Source organism: Phyllostomus hastatus, unplaced genomic scaffold (genome assembly GCF_019186645.2).
Source record: "Phyllostomus hastatus isolate PE091 unplaced genomic scaffold, TTU_PhHast_1.1 phas_scaffold_317, whole genome shotgun sequence".
Classification (NCBI taxonomy): domain Eukaryota; kingdom Metazoa; phylum Chordata; class Mammalia; order Chiroptera; family Phyllostomidae; genus Phyllostomus; species Phyllostomus hastatus.
The window spans coordinates 4,861,144-4,875,687 of NW_025334023.1; positions in this window are offsets into that span (position 1 = coordinate 4,861,144).

Genomic DNA, 14,544 nt, shown 5'->3' on the forward strand with positions numbered 1-14,544 from the left:
TTGATGGGTGTGCTTGAATAAGGGTCCGAAATAAGATGCAGGCATTGCCTCTGATTGTTTCTTAAAATTCTTTTTAATTTTGAAACAATCACAAACACAAAAAGCTGCAAGTACGTTACAAAGAACCTTCCTTCCTGTGAACCTTCTGAGAGTGAGCTGCAGGCCTGGTTTCCCATCACCCCCGAGGCTGTGATGTTTCCTGCAAACGAGGACTGTCTTCTCTATAACTAACACTACGACCAGCAAAACTGGGAGGTGGACGTGAACTTGTCGCTGTCACTTACCCCTCGGGCCCCATTCCAACGGCCAGTTGTCCCAATCACGTCTTTTAGAGCCCCAGGCTCCAAGTTCAGACTCATACACTGTATGTGGCTGTTGTGGCTCTTTAGGGTCCTCCAGTCTGGAAAAGTTTCTCAACTTGCACTTGACTTGAAAAATTTTTAAATTAATTTATTGGGGTGACATTGGTTAATAACATTATGTAAGTTTCAAGTGCACAGTTCTGTGATACATCATCTGCGCATGGCATTGCGTGCCCAGCACCGACCTGACTTCTTCAGGCCTTGACAGTGTAGAAGTTATTTCGCAGCTCTCCCGCACTCTGAGTGAGTCTGACACCGTCTCGGGATCACCCGTCTTCAGCAGGAACATCACAGAAGTGATTCCATGTTCTTTTTGTTGCACCTTCAGGTGGGTTCGATTTTGTTCCGTCCCATCACTGGTGCTGGTTGTCAGGGCGATGTCTGCCAGTCTTCCCAACTCGAAGCCACTCTTTTCTCCTTTGCCTTCTTATAGAGACTCTGAAACAATGCACTCGCACCTCCCCAAACTTTCAGTTTATTCGTTTATGTCAGTATGAACTTAGGGTTATTCAGTGGGTTATAATCTCTTACTGTCTTGACTTATTCTGATGCTCAGAGTGCCCCAGGCTGGCCATGGGAGGCCCTGTGGGCTGACTGCCGTGTCTGCTTGCACGGCCCCCGTCACGCTCCGACCGCTTCCTCACTTTCTGGCTCGACATGGTGTTCCGAGTGCATCTGGACCCTTCCTGTCCCCATCCTGTAATCGGGAATTCTCTAAGGAAATGTAATATGGTGATATCCTAACTCTATTATTCTTTGTTTATTAGCTAAAATTCCTTAATTCAAAAACAAAAACTTCCTTTTCACCAAGCACGCCGGTTCGTTTCCTTGAGGCACCATTTAAATAGCAAGTCAGGGTAAACATCGGAGTGTTTCCTGTTCCTCGCCAGCTCTCATCATAACGAGCTCATTTTCTAGCATTCTCTAACTGTGTTCAATGAGGGTTTTTAAAGTGTTATTATGAACTTGCTAATGTTTATAGATTTCAATCTATTTATTTTTATTCTTGCTGATGTTCAAATGATCCCGTCTTTGGTCAGTGGGAGCATGTCTTGGACCTTCCTCTTCCACATGAACCCGATCGTGAGGAAAGAGCATGAAACAGACCCAGACTGAGTCCCTTCCCAATGAGAAAGGCCGCTGGGAGTTTTGTGTGAGGTCACACTGAGTCTCGGGTCAGTCTGGGGAGAACGGGTGTCACCATGGCGAGCCTTCCTGTGTGTGGGTGGTGCGCCGCCCTGCTCATCGCGGCCTTCGCTGATGCCTGGCACTGAGGTTTCACGAACGATCTTTCACATCTTTTGTTAGATTTATTAAAATGCATTGCATTTTTATTGCTAGTACAAATTATATCCTTTTAAGAATACATTTTCTAGCTGAAAAAATGGAAAATGGTGGTACATAAAAGTATAATTTGGCTTTTGTATGTTAATTTTCCCTCAAATTGCTAAACTCCTTAAGACTAATAATTTCATGGTAGGTTTTTTTGCTTTTCTATATAAAAATTATATTAAATCATAATATAAATCATAACATAGATGGTTTCTCCCTTTTCAGTCCTTCTAATTTTATTTCTCTTTTGTCTCATTGTATTTTTTGAAGCTACTAGTGCAATGTTGAATAGAAATGGCAGCGATAGGCATCCTTACTTATTCCTGTTGTCAAAATAAATATTTTTAATGTTTCAGGGTTCAGTAAAATTCTGTAGAACTGGGTTTTTTCCTTTGGTAGCTCTCAGGTTTAGAACATTTGTTTCTATTATTAATATGTTAAAAGTTGTATTTTTAACCATGAATGAATGTTGAATTTTATATTTTCTATGTATCTATTGATATAATTCTAATTTTTCTTCTTTACTCTGTTAATAAAGAGCAATTCGTTAGTGGATTTGTCTAATGTTGAAGCTGTGCTCAGAGAGCACGGTCTGTAACAAAGCTGATTCTCTGGAATTTGATGGCAGCTACCTTCTGGCCCAGTGAGCTATCAGCGCGCAGAGGCAGTCCGCGGGTGCTCCGTCCTGGGTCTCTCCCTCAGTCGCTGGGTTCTGTATCCGTGCACTAGGTTGCTGACGTCTTCCTGATGGGGTTTTTTTTAACATAATCTATCAAATCCCGATCAATCTCCCACTACATATATTATACTCATATATGTATATCTGTTATGTGTATATACGATACATATCTATTAGATATATTATGTTGTTACGTGCTTATGAATTAAACAGTCTTATATCGTCCTGGGTAATTAAATCTTTAATCATCTTCTAATGGTTTTATCTCTAGTAATGCTTTGGTCTTCAAGTCTGTTTTGTCTGATAATAATCTGGCTATGCCAGATTTCTTTTGGATAATATTTGTCCTATCTTTTGACTTTCTACTTTTCTGTGTTCTTTGAACTGATTTTTTCTTCTTACTTTGACAATCTTCTTGTTATTGTGATGCTGATGTATTCAATTTATTTCTACCTACAGCACATAGTAGGTGCTTAGGAGGTGACTCACTCACTTCAGGTCTCTCAGAGGCCTGCTGGGGGTAGGGGGCAGGGGAGAGAAGTGCAGCCTCTTCTCACTATGACCCCTTCGTCCGGGGGGCCAACAGGACATGGTTTTTCCTGAGAAAAGCATGGCGTTTCCAGAAATACTTGGCTGAGAAAACCCCAGCCTCGTCTGCAGCCACACAACCGTTTCCTAGAAACTAGATGCGAGTGAAACGCGCCCGGTGCCCAAGTCACAGCATTCATTTCCTGTTTTTCATCCACGAGCTAATAAAGTTATTTCCTTCGTATGCTGCACCGCTGAGCAGGAAGGTCCCGCTGCCTCAAGGCTTGAGGCCAGCGGGTATCCACCACCCGGCTCCAAGCAGAGGGAGGAAGTGGCCTGGGCTCCCAGGTGGAGGGCTTCCGCTCAGTCAGGGTTGTCAACGCTTCTCTCCACAGGTGCTTCGAGGGGCGTCAGAACCATTTCTCCCTGACAGTCTCCGAGGCTCTGTCCCTGGCCTGGAGCCTTCTGTGGATCATCTGACCCATCTATCTGGTCCTCCCGGAACTCCCCCAAGATGCCTGACCGGCACGTTGAATCCCACATGCCCTACACAGACTTCCTCTCGGCTCACCATGTTCTTCTGGGTGTTCCTCGTATTTCCCATCTCTGCGGTCCTGTCACCATCCACCTGGCTGCTCAGTCACAAGTCAGGGCATCACTATGCTCCCTGCCCCATCCCTGCAGCCTGTCAGCCAGCTGTGTTGGTCTGGGCTCCTGGCCCATTCATAGTCATGTGGGAGGGTGCTTGTCTGGCCCAGCCCCACCTCCCACTCACTAGGGGTTCTCCAGGGAACGGGTAGGATGCAGCATGCATGAATGAATGAATGTGCAGCATGAATGAATGAATGAATAAGCAGACTCCTACGAAGTCTTCTCCAGGATAACACCCTGTTACCTGCCTCCCCCCGCACCAGCCATTCTTGTTTGTGGTTTCCAGAACACTCTGCCTCCTACCCCTTCCTCTGAATCTGCTCCAGGCCTCCACTTTCTGCCCCACAGATGGAATCCAGCTGCGCACACTGCCCTGGCCACTGCTCTGGGGCAGGGACCCGGCTCCAGCTCTGGAGGCGGCATGGTCCTGCACAGACAGCACCAGCTCTAGGCATCAGAGCTGTTTCATTGGGTCATTCGTTTTTTTAAAAATAATATTTCATTGATTACTGCTTTTCTCTTGCTGCTTTTAAGATTCTCTCCTTTAATTTTGGCATTTTAATTATGATGTGTCTTAGAGTGGGCTTCTTTGCATCCATCATGTCTGGGACTCTCTGTGCTTCCCGGACTTGTGTGTCTATTTCCTTCACCAAATTAGGGATGCTTTCTTTCATTATTTTTTTCAAATGAATTTCCAATTTCTTGCTCTTTCTCTTCTCCTTCTGGCATCCTTATGATGTAAATGTCAGACCTCCTAAAGTTGTCCCAGAGGCCGTTTAACTATCCTCATTTGTTTTTTTAATTCTTTTTTCTTCTTGTTCTGCATGGTTGTTTTTTGCTTCCTTATGTTTCAAATCATTGATTTGATTCTTGACTTAATCCACTCTATTGTTGTTTCCCTGTAGATTGTTCTTTATTCAATTAGTTTTCCTTCATTTCTGACTGGATATTTTTTATGCTGCTGAAGTCCTCACTAAGCTCCTTGAGCATGCCTATAACCAGTGTTTTGAACTCTGCATCTGATAGATTGCTTATCTCCATTTTGTTTAGTTCTTCTTCTGGAGTTTTGATCTATTCTTTCATCTGGGCCATGTTTCTTCATCTCCTCATTTTGGCAGCCTCCCTGTGTTTGCTTCTATGTATTAGGTAGAGCTGGTTTGACTCCATGCCTTGGTAGTGTGTCCTAATGTAGTAGGTGTCCTATAGGATCCAGTAGCACAGCCTCCCCTATCACTCAAGCTGGGTACTCGAGATGTGCCCTTTGTGTGGGCTGAGTACACTCTTTTACATCCTCTTCTTGTAGTTGAGTTTTGGTTGCTGTTAGCAAATCAATGGGAGGGATTTGCCCAGGACAGTCAGCTAGAAGGATTGGCTCTGACCACTTGCCACTAACCTCTGCCCTTTGTGGGGGATCAGCTCAGCTCTGAAGGGGAAGGGTGGTCTGTAGCTGTCCACTGGGTGCCTAGGGTTTTCCGGGTGGTGCAGGCCAAGGTAAGCCTCCACCTGTGTTTTTCCCAGGGCCACCCTGCCTGAGCTATAACTGAGATGTGTGCTACTAGTGCTGAGCTTGGAGATTCCCAGGTGAAGCCAAGATATTAACCTAGGCTGGCTGCTGCTACTGCTTGGCCTGGGGCTCACTGAGGCCAGCTGTTGCTTATATGAGAGGATTTAGGAAGTTGTGAAGCATAAGCCAAGACCAGCCATTCATATGGAAAAGCAGCTTGGGTGGGGAAGAGCCTTGGGTGGGGATCCCCAAGGTAGGTCAAGCTGTGTTAGCCAAGTTGATGGAGTCTCAGATATGGCACCAGCTTGCTGGATCTGTGCTCTCTGGGGGGAGGGCTTAGAAAAGGGACAATGGCCTCTGCTCTCCTTGATGCCAGGCACTTGAGTTTTTCCCAGTTTGCCACTGGTGCCCTTCAAGCTGCTACCCCACTGCTGGAGCTCAGAGGGAGTAAATCTGATAAGTCCATGTGTGGGTCTTTAAGAGGAACTGTTTGGGGCTCCATCAGTTTCTTCCACCAACTCAATCCCTGCTGGTTTTTGCAGCCAGAAGTTATGGGGACTTCTCTTCCCAGCACTGGAACCTGAGCTCGGGGCCCTGGTGTGGGGTTGGGACTCCTCACTCCTGAGATATCCCTCCCGAATTTTTATCTACCACACGTGGGTGTGAGACCAGCCCATCTGCATCTCCACCCCTCCCACCAGTCTGAATGGGTGTGGTTTCTCTAATTCTGTAGTTGTCAGACTTCCATTCAACTCGATTTCTGACGGTTCTGAGTGATGGTTGTTCTATAAGTTAGCTGTAATTTTGATGTGGTTGTGTGAAAAGGCAAGCTGTGTCTGCCTACACCACCATCTTGACCAGAAGTCCAGGTAATTTATTTTTTTCACACAAACATTCATGGAGCCCAGAGCATGTGTCATGGCTCCATGGCACCATGCACTGGGGATACAGCACAACAAAGACAGACAAGATCCCTTCCCCTTGAGGCTTACTCACCAGAGTGGGGAGCAGAGGATCCGGCAGCCCCCAGCCACTAGCAAGGTCCAGTTGAGCTGGGGCACCTGCAGGTGTGTGTGGTGGGAACAGCCTCACGGTAATAGGACAGGAGGGCTGTGGGATGCCTGTGCAGGTACCAGCTCAGACAGCAGGCTGAGCTGCAGGGCCGAATCAGGCTCCCAGAAAGAAGAGTGGTGAAAGGATGGAGGGCAACAGCCCAGGGGGGCGGGATCCACTGAAGACAGCCTAGACGGATGATGGAGTGGGAAGGTCCTGGTTTGGGAGTAGGGCAGCCCTGACATGCTGCAGGAGTTGCTCTCTGAGCCCAGTTTCCTTTTCTGTGAAATGGATGTTAATAATCCTCACCTCACTAGAGGATGAAATAAATGCACACCATGAAAGGAGTTTTAGCACAGCTCCTGACACTTAGGAAGAGCTCAAGCCAGAGCCCAGGAGGCAGGGAGCCCCCAGTCAGCCCTGGAGCATGGGGCTGGGACCCTCCTGCCCTCCTCTGCTCAGGGGAATCTTGAAACTAAGACAGGAGCATGGTGGAGGGGCAGGAATTCAAGAGGATTAGGGTGAGGGGCGGAGGGTGGAGGAGTTCAGTTTGGAGCTGGCCAATTTATGTGTATGAACAACATCCTCACAAGCCTAAGGCAGAGTTTGTCTTCCCCCCAGGAAACCGAGGCTTGGGGAGGAAGACCAGCCACAGGGGACTGGCAGAGCTGGGCTCACATCCAGGTTTGCAGGGTCCCGCTCTCACGCCGCTGGCCTCACACTGAGGTTGGGGGCTTCATCAAGGCCATCACATCCTTCTCGCAGAGTTACAGCCCTGGGGTGGACCGAGCGACCCTCCCTGCCCTGGCTGTGTGCTGCTGCAGGTTTGAACATCTCATTCATCCCTGATCAGTTCATCTTTTGTTTCCCAGGTCAAGTGTGATGCACCTTAGAGTGGCTGGTATTGTTCCCACGTTGGCACAGGTCAGCCCCTTGAGGAGACTTCCTAAAGGGCAATATGGCACATGTTCAATAATGATAACAAGAGCTGCAGCCCAACCATAAGAGTGAAGTGTTGAGGAGAGGACCCTGGCCCGTGGGACATCGGAGTCCTGGCCCCTAAACCTGCTCTGCTGTGAACCAGCTCTGTGGCCCTGGCCAAGCCCTTGCCCCTTCTGGGCCTCAGCTTCCTCCTGGCACAAAGTCAGGGTGCACTGGGGGAGACTTCCTCCCATAGTTTCCAAGGCCCCTTCTCTTCTGTTATCAACCTCAGTCCTCGCCTCCCCTGGGCCAGGAGGCTCAGTAGGCAGTTCCTTGCACGTGAGGAGAGGGAAGCAGTTCTTCCCAAGGCCCTCTGCTCCCTGAACATCTTGTCTGCTTATCCAACAGAGCCTTAAGGACAGGATTCCTGGCTTTCTGTCATTCATTCATTCATTCTTTCACTCACTTATTCACTCATGTATTTAATGAGCCCTACTCTGTGCCAGGCATTATGCTGGGCTGGCTGTGGGAGACCTGGGGGCTGCCTCCCATGGACTCCCAGTCTGGTAGGCTGTCAGAGCCAGACATACATGGTGTTGCACCTCGCTGGGCCTGCAGGGACAAGATGAGATCCCAGAGCCCTCTGCCCTGCAGAAGGGTAGGGTGGGGAGTGGCCTGCAGTACGGACAAGCTGTGGCAAGTGCTTGTCTCCTTCAAGCTCAGTCTCCTCATCTGCACAGCAGGTGTGAATAACAGCAGCCACCCCAGGAGGCTGTTGTGAGGAGCAAACGAGGCGGGAAGGTAAGGGACCGAGCACGGCTGCCCAGCAAACGCCAGGTCTCACGTTAACAGCCCACAGGTGGGGTGGATACCTCTGGGAAATGCTGCACTTATACGTCCATTTCATCCCTCAGTCAAACACTTCCCAGTGCCTCTCAGGTGCAAGTGCATGTCAGGTGCGGTGCTGCACACAGCCCAGATGTGCAGCTCCATGCTGGGAGGTACTTCTCGAGAACCTGTGGAGATGCTTATCTCCACCACTGCAGTTCTCAGAAGGGACCTACTTACTGTTGGCTGAGCAGAAACCTTGGGTCAGGGGCACAGAAGTACAAGACCCAGGGCCCTCCCTCCAGATCCTTGGCCTCATGGGGAGGAGACAGGTGTGAAACTACAAGCGGCCTGCCCTGTGTGGGGTGGATGTTGTGACCTCAGGACCGTGCCCCCAGCAAGGCTGGGAGGTGTGGAGCAGTCGGAGGACTCAGCTCACGGATGGAGGAGAGGACTGAGACTGAGGTACCAGACCGTTGTGGCCAGTTCCAATGTTTATTCTCACAACACCAATACCACACACACACACACACACACACACACACACACACACACACGATTTAGGCATTATATCTACAATTCCCATTTTACAGAGTGGAAGCTGAGACTTGGAAAAGTGTTTCACTTGCTGGAGCTCACACGGACCTTTCCACAAGGGCAGGAATTGAACACCTGCTTGTACATGTGTCACCGGAGGCCACCCCCTCGGCTCCGCTGTCTCCCAGTCTTTCTGTCTCCCCTTCCGGGTCCCCGCCCTCTGCTCCTTCCCTTTTCACCAGCCCATTTTCTGCCCTCCTTCAGGTTTGGCCAGAGGCTCCCTCCCCATTCTGTCACAGGCATCAGGCAGGGACTTCCTGGGTGCAGGCCCCAGGGGAGCGGTAACTCGTAATCCCAGCCTTCCCACCACCACAGCCGGAGAACTCCTCCTGCTCAGGTGCTGCCCAGGCACACAGGCTCCACCCTGAGGTGTGGGGCTGGGGACAAAGCCTCTTTGTTCCATTGTCTGCCCCCAGGAGGCCCCACCCTGAGCAGCCTGGATTTGGAGAAGGCCCAGGCCACTGATGAGGCAGCAAAGCCCGTGTATCCATGATTTAGTGCAAAGGCTCCCATCCCGCCTTTGCATCGCAGTCACCCCGGAGCTTATGAAAAATTCCCCATACATTCCCCAGCCCAGGCCAATTAAACCAGGGCATGGGTGGGGCCTGGGCGTCAGCATTCTATGAAAGCTCCTTATGGAATTCCCTGTGCAGCCAGGTCCATCTTAGTGAGCCATGCTTCGGTCCTAACGGTCATGGCAGAGGGCATAGCCTAGGCAGTAATTTGCACTGATCCTCAAACCTCCTCACCACACTGGTTTCATTTCACCTCATGTTATGTGTTGAGTTTTATCCCTCACAAATTCATGCGAAGTCCTGATTCCGAGTTCCTCAGAGTATGACCTTATTTGGGGGTTGGATCGTTATAGAAATAGTTGAGGCAAAATGTGGTCATCGAGGTGGGTCCTGATCCAGTACAACTGGTGTCCTTAGGTGAAGAGGAGATGTGGACCTAGCCTTGCACAGGGAAATGCCACATGAAGATGGAGCCAGAGCCCTGGCTGGTGTGGGTCAGTGGACTGAGTGCTGGTCTATGAACCGGAGGGTCGCCAGTTCGATTCCCAGTCAGGGCATGTGACTCGGTTTCAGGCCAGGCCCTCAGTGGGGGGCGTGCAAGTGGCAACCACACATTGATGTTTCCCTCCCTCTCTTTCTCTTTCCCTTCCCCTCTCTCTAAAAATAAATAAATAAAATATTTTTTTTAAATGATGGAGGCAGAGATTATGATGGTGCTTCAACATGCCAAGGAATGCCAAAGTTGCCAGCAAACCCCCAGAAGCTGGGGAGAGAAGTGGAATTGACATAAGGTTGAACAAACACATTATTGAAATTAAGTTCACCTGTTTCTTTTTACTTTCATGAGGAGGCTCTTGGGGAAACACAACACAGTATTTGACTCACATCATACTTAGTCTGGAGAACGCTGCTCTGGGGCTCAGGAAGGCCGTATCCAGGACGTCCTCCTGGTGGCTCCCAGGAAAAGCAGCCTTGGAATTCTCGCTGAATTCCACTGGACCTCAGCCTCCAAAGAATGTCTGCTTCCCAGACGGCCTCTGGCTTCTGGAAGCCGCTCGGGGAATGCACTCACTTCTCCCCAGTTCCCCATGGTCACGCAGCCTCCCAGGAATCCGTCCCAGCCAGGGCATCTGTGTCACCGTGAAAGCGTGACCACCAAAGTCTGCTGCCCCCAGCTCTAACCGGAGCTTTCCAGCTGGTCAGAACCTCAAACGTGTGGGAACTTCCACGGTGTCACTTTCTCCCTCCCCGAGGGCCCCAGGGATGTGGCTTTTCCTTCCCCAGGCCCTGAGTCAGCTCCAAGGAATCCCCTCTTCTCTCCAGAGGGTTCTGAGGGTGAAACGCGGGGCCATGTGGTGACCGAGAGCCGGTTTCAGAGGTCAGAGCGATCTGAACAGGAAACCCGGCTCCGCCTCAGACCGGCCACACGGCACGGCCCCTCTTCCCTGCGCCTCAGCTTCTGCATGTGACATGGGCATAATCACTGTACCCGCCTCACAGGCTTGTCGGGGATCAGATGACATAGTCAGCACGTGGTCCCCAGCACGGCGCCTGGTTTGTAGTGCGTGGTAGCGGTGAGAGGACAGGGAAGAGTCAGGGGTGCGGCTTCTGGAAGCTTCACGCGGGCAGACCAGGACCACAGAGAGGAGGCAGGAGCCAGGGGTGGGGCCCGGGCAGGGAGGAGGTGGTGGGACTGTAGTTCCCTTCAGGGGTGCCCAACCTGCGGCCCACAGGCTGCTTGCGGCCCAACACAAGACCGTAAATTTACTTAAAACACTGAGATTATTTTGTTTTCATTAGTGTTTGTGTATTTAATGTGTGGCCCAGGACAGCTCTTCTTCAGTGTGGCTCAAAGACGCTGAAAGTTTGGACACCCCTGCTTTAGACCTTGGGCCGTATGAAGCCCAGCAGCCGGTCTAGCTGGCCCATTTCCAGACAGGGGAGTCCGGGCTGAGGAGGAAAAGTGACCGCTGAGGCCAGCACTGGGGCTGCCCTGCCCCAAAGCCCGCACTCCCACTGCCACACCACGGCAGGAATCTGCGAGCAGTCTCTGGGGGAAGTGGACTCCAGAGGGTTCGAGAAGAAATAAGCTAATACGACCCCCTTCCCACCAGTGGTCTTGAGCCTTTGAAAGAAAATAGTCACAACTGCTGTCCTAGAGTGGGATCCGAAAACAGACCCCGAGCCAAGGACTCGAGTGCGAGTTCCTTCCGGAGGTGACCCCAGGAAACACAGTATGGACAGAGGAGCAAGACAGGGAGTGAGAGAACCCAAGAAAGCGTGCTTTGGTGGGCAGCTCACTGCGCTGGGCACCTGGGCTCCAGCCCGCTGGGCACCCTCTGAGCTGCCGTTTAGGACACGCACCGGGCTTTCTAAACTGGGAAGCTGGAGACCCGGGTGTTTGTCCGGCTTCCGCCCCTGGTGACCGAGGGTGGCCCTTGGGGGTCCAGTCTCTGGCACTTCCCTGCACGGGCTGCACAAGGTCCACTGCTGCTGGAGGGAACTCTCAGATAGGGGGAGAGGAGAGAAGCCAAAGCTGGGATGCTGTGGGAGGGGTGTCCACGGGGCCAGCCTCGGCCCAGGGCTTCAGAGTCCTCTTCAGAAAAACTGTCTCTCCCTCCCTCCCACCCTTCCTTCCTTCCTTTCTTCCTTCCTTCCTTCCTCTCTTCCTCTCTTCCTTTCTCTCTCTTGTTTTTCTTTAAAAGCTCTCATTTATTTATTTTTAGAGAGAGGGGAAGGGAGGGAGAAAGAGGGAGAAGAACATGGACGTGAGAGAGAAACGTCAATACGCTGCCTCTCGTATGAGCCCCGCTGGGGTCCAGGCCCGAAAACCAGGCCCGTTCCCTGACGGGGAATCAGACTGGTCACCCTTAGTTTGTGGGGTGACACCCAGCCCACAGAACCATGCCAGCCAGGGTGAGAAAATTTTTCAAACTATGTGACAACATTCATGCCAGTTCCAAAAGTATACATATGTAAGAGGGGGGTTTTAGACATGACCTGGATAGCCAGCAGGAGGGGGTTGGCTTAGTAAATACGGTGCATCAACAAGATGGACTATTCTGTAGCCAACATGGAGAAGTGAGAGGGAATGGTGAACACCAAGGGCAAGAGCACACGGCCCCATATCAGCCGGGGCCCCATCAGAGATGCAGCGTCATAGGAGATGAATGCTGAGAGGCATATTACCAGGAATCGGCTGTGGAGTGGGGGTCTGGCTGGGCGAGTGGGAAGGACTCGGTCTGGGACCAGTCCGGGCCTGCCTGAGGCCGTGAGCCAAGTCAGGCTGATACCACCCTAGCCCGAGGCTGGATCTTTCCAAAACTTCCCCCTCCTTCATCTCCCCTGACAGTAGACTGAAGGTGGCCAGGGCGGAGCCCGCCTTCTCTCCTTGTTCTCAGCCTCATCCTCAGCCTTGTCACTTCTGGGCTCGGCGCCTGCACTGACACACCACGGTGTTCTCCCCTCCTCACCTCCCCGGCCTCCCAGGACGGGGTGGGGAGAGCTGGAGGAGAGATAAGGCCAGAACACGGGGATCCCATGAGTGACATCACTCTGACAGGCCATTGCCAGGCTTTCCTGGCCTGGCAAAGGTCTGGCTCTCACCCCAGGTGTGGGATTTGTTCAGCCTCCAGCCCCTGAGGATGGACCAACACCAAGTAGAAAGTGAGTCAGGTTATGATTAGTTACCTTGGGCAAGTCTCTGCCCCTCCCCGGTCTCTGGCCATCCCTCCCTCTAACGTGGGAAATGTGTGACTGTGCCGGCATCAGCCCCTGTGCCTCTCGGGGTCTGAGTGTGAATGTGGGGGCTGGGCCAGCTGGCCTGGGGCAGGGGCCTTATGGCTGGAGTCTGATCCGTCCCTACTGGTCTCACACCTTGTACCTTGTTTTAGGCTGAGCTCTCCAGACCCAGGGACCCTGCAGGATCCACCTCTGAGGCCTCAATGCCGAACCCAGGGCTGGCACAAAGAGGGTGCTCAGTGAGTAGAGAAAGGGAGGGAAAGGAATGGAGGGAGGGAAGGAGGAAGGGAATAGGGGAGTGAAAAGGGAGAGAGGAAAGAGCAAGAAGAAAAAAGGGACATGAAGGGAGAAAGGAAGGAAAGAAGGAAAGAAAGGAAAGAAAGATGGGCAACGGGAAGGAAGTGAAGAAGATGGGCGAGGGACGGAGTGACCGAGTGGGCGGGAGGAGAGGCCATGTCCTGAGGAGCCCCCGGCCTCTGCAGCCCAGTTTTGCTGCTGACTCGGGGCGCAGAGCTAGATGGGCGAGCCCGGCCCTTCCGCACATGCAGGAAGGGCAGAAGAGATGCATGAGGTTGAACAGAGGTAGGGACAGGGCCAAGGCTCTGGTCCGGTGCCCGTCCTACCCCCCAACACCACCCCCAGAAAAACGATTTCCTAGAGCCAGTGGGAAGGCGATTACAGGAACAGGGCCCTGGGCAGGAGGCAAGAGGCAGGGCGGCTGTGGGCAGGTTGCGATGGCAAGGCCTGGACTCTGACAGGTCAGCGGGCAAGAGCTGACCTCCGGTATGACCGTGGCTGCCTCGGTCCTGGCTGCAGCAGTGCCACCTGGGCCAGGCCCTTCCAGCTGCTCGGGACGTCCCACATTCCCCCAGCCTTGCCAGCCTCGCCAGCCCTGCTATCCCAGCATCTTCTCAGCCTTGTTCTGTGCTCTTTGAAGCTGTCCCTGTCCGTCCCCTCCTCCCTCTCTTTTTCTCCCTTGCATCTCCCCTCCTCTGCCCCCCCCTCCGCTCCCCTCCGCGGGTCCATCCCTCAACGCCTTTCTCTCCCTGTCTTGCTCCCCGCAGATGTCGCAGATGTCGCTCCCTCTGTCTGCCTCCCACTGTCACATCTGCTTTAGCTTGTTCCCTGTCTTGCCCTGCACCGGCTCAGCATCTCCCTCTGTCTCTCTCCGTCACCTTCTGCCGCTGATTTCCTCTGCACCTCTGTCTCACGCTCCCTCTGTTCAAGTCACCAGAGGCCCCACCGGCTGCTCTGGGCAGTGCCCCACCCTTTCCCCTCTGCTCCCACCTCTGGTAACAATTACTCCAGGCTGGAGCGGAATTCTCCAGTGCCCCAGACATACCCACAGGCAGCACATGGGGACCAGATGGCGACAGATTCCTCAAGAAACTAACCACTGTGGCCAAGGGAGCAGGGGCCCCAGGGGAGGCCTGGTCAGCCGGAGAGCGGAGACCTACAGCCCTGAACTGCCCCCCCACCCCCGCCACAGGAGCCTCCAGCACTGCCCCAGCCACTGGACGGGGAGCCCCAGTGGTGCTGTGCCCAGGGCATGGACCCCAGGAGCAGCCACAGGCAGAGGAGCAGGAGATCAAGATGTCCTGCCCCCACCTCACAGGTCACTGGCACCTGGGCGATACACCCAAAGCCTGAGTCTGAACCCAGGCTCTGCTGCCCTCCCCAGAGTGAACTGTTTCTTTCCCTGGAGCCTGACCATCTGGGTTCTAGGCCCAGCTCCACCTCTTCCCTGCGACCTTGGGCGAGTCGCTGAGCCTCTGAGCGTCTTCACCTGTAAATCAGAAATAGTGGTAGTACCTGTGCCCCAGGAATGACGGG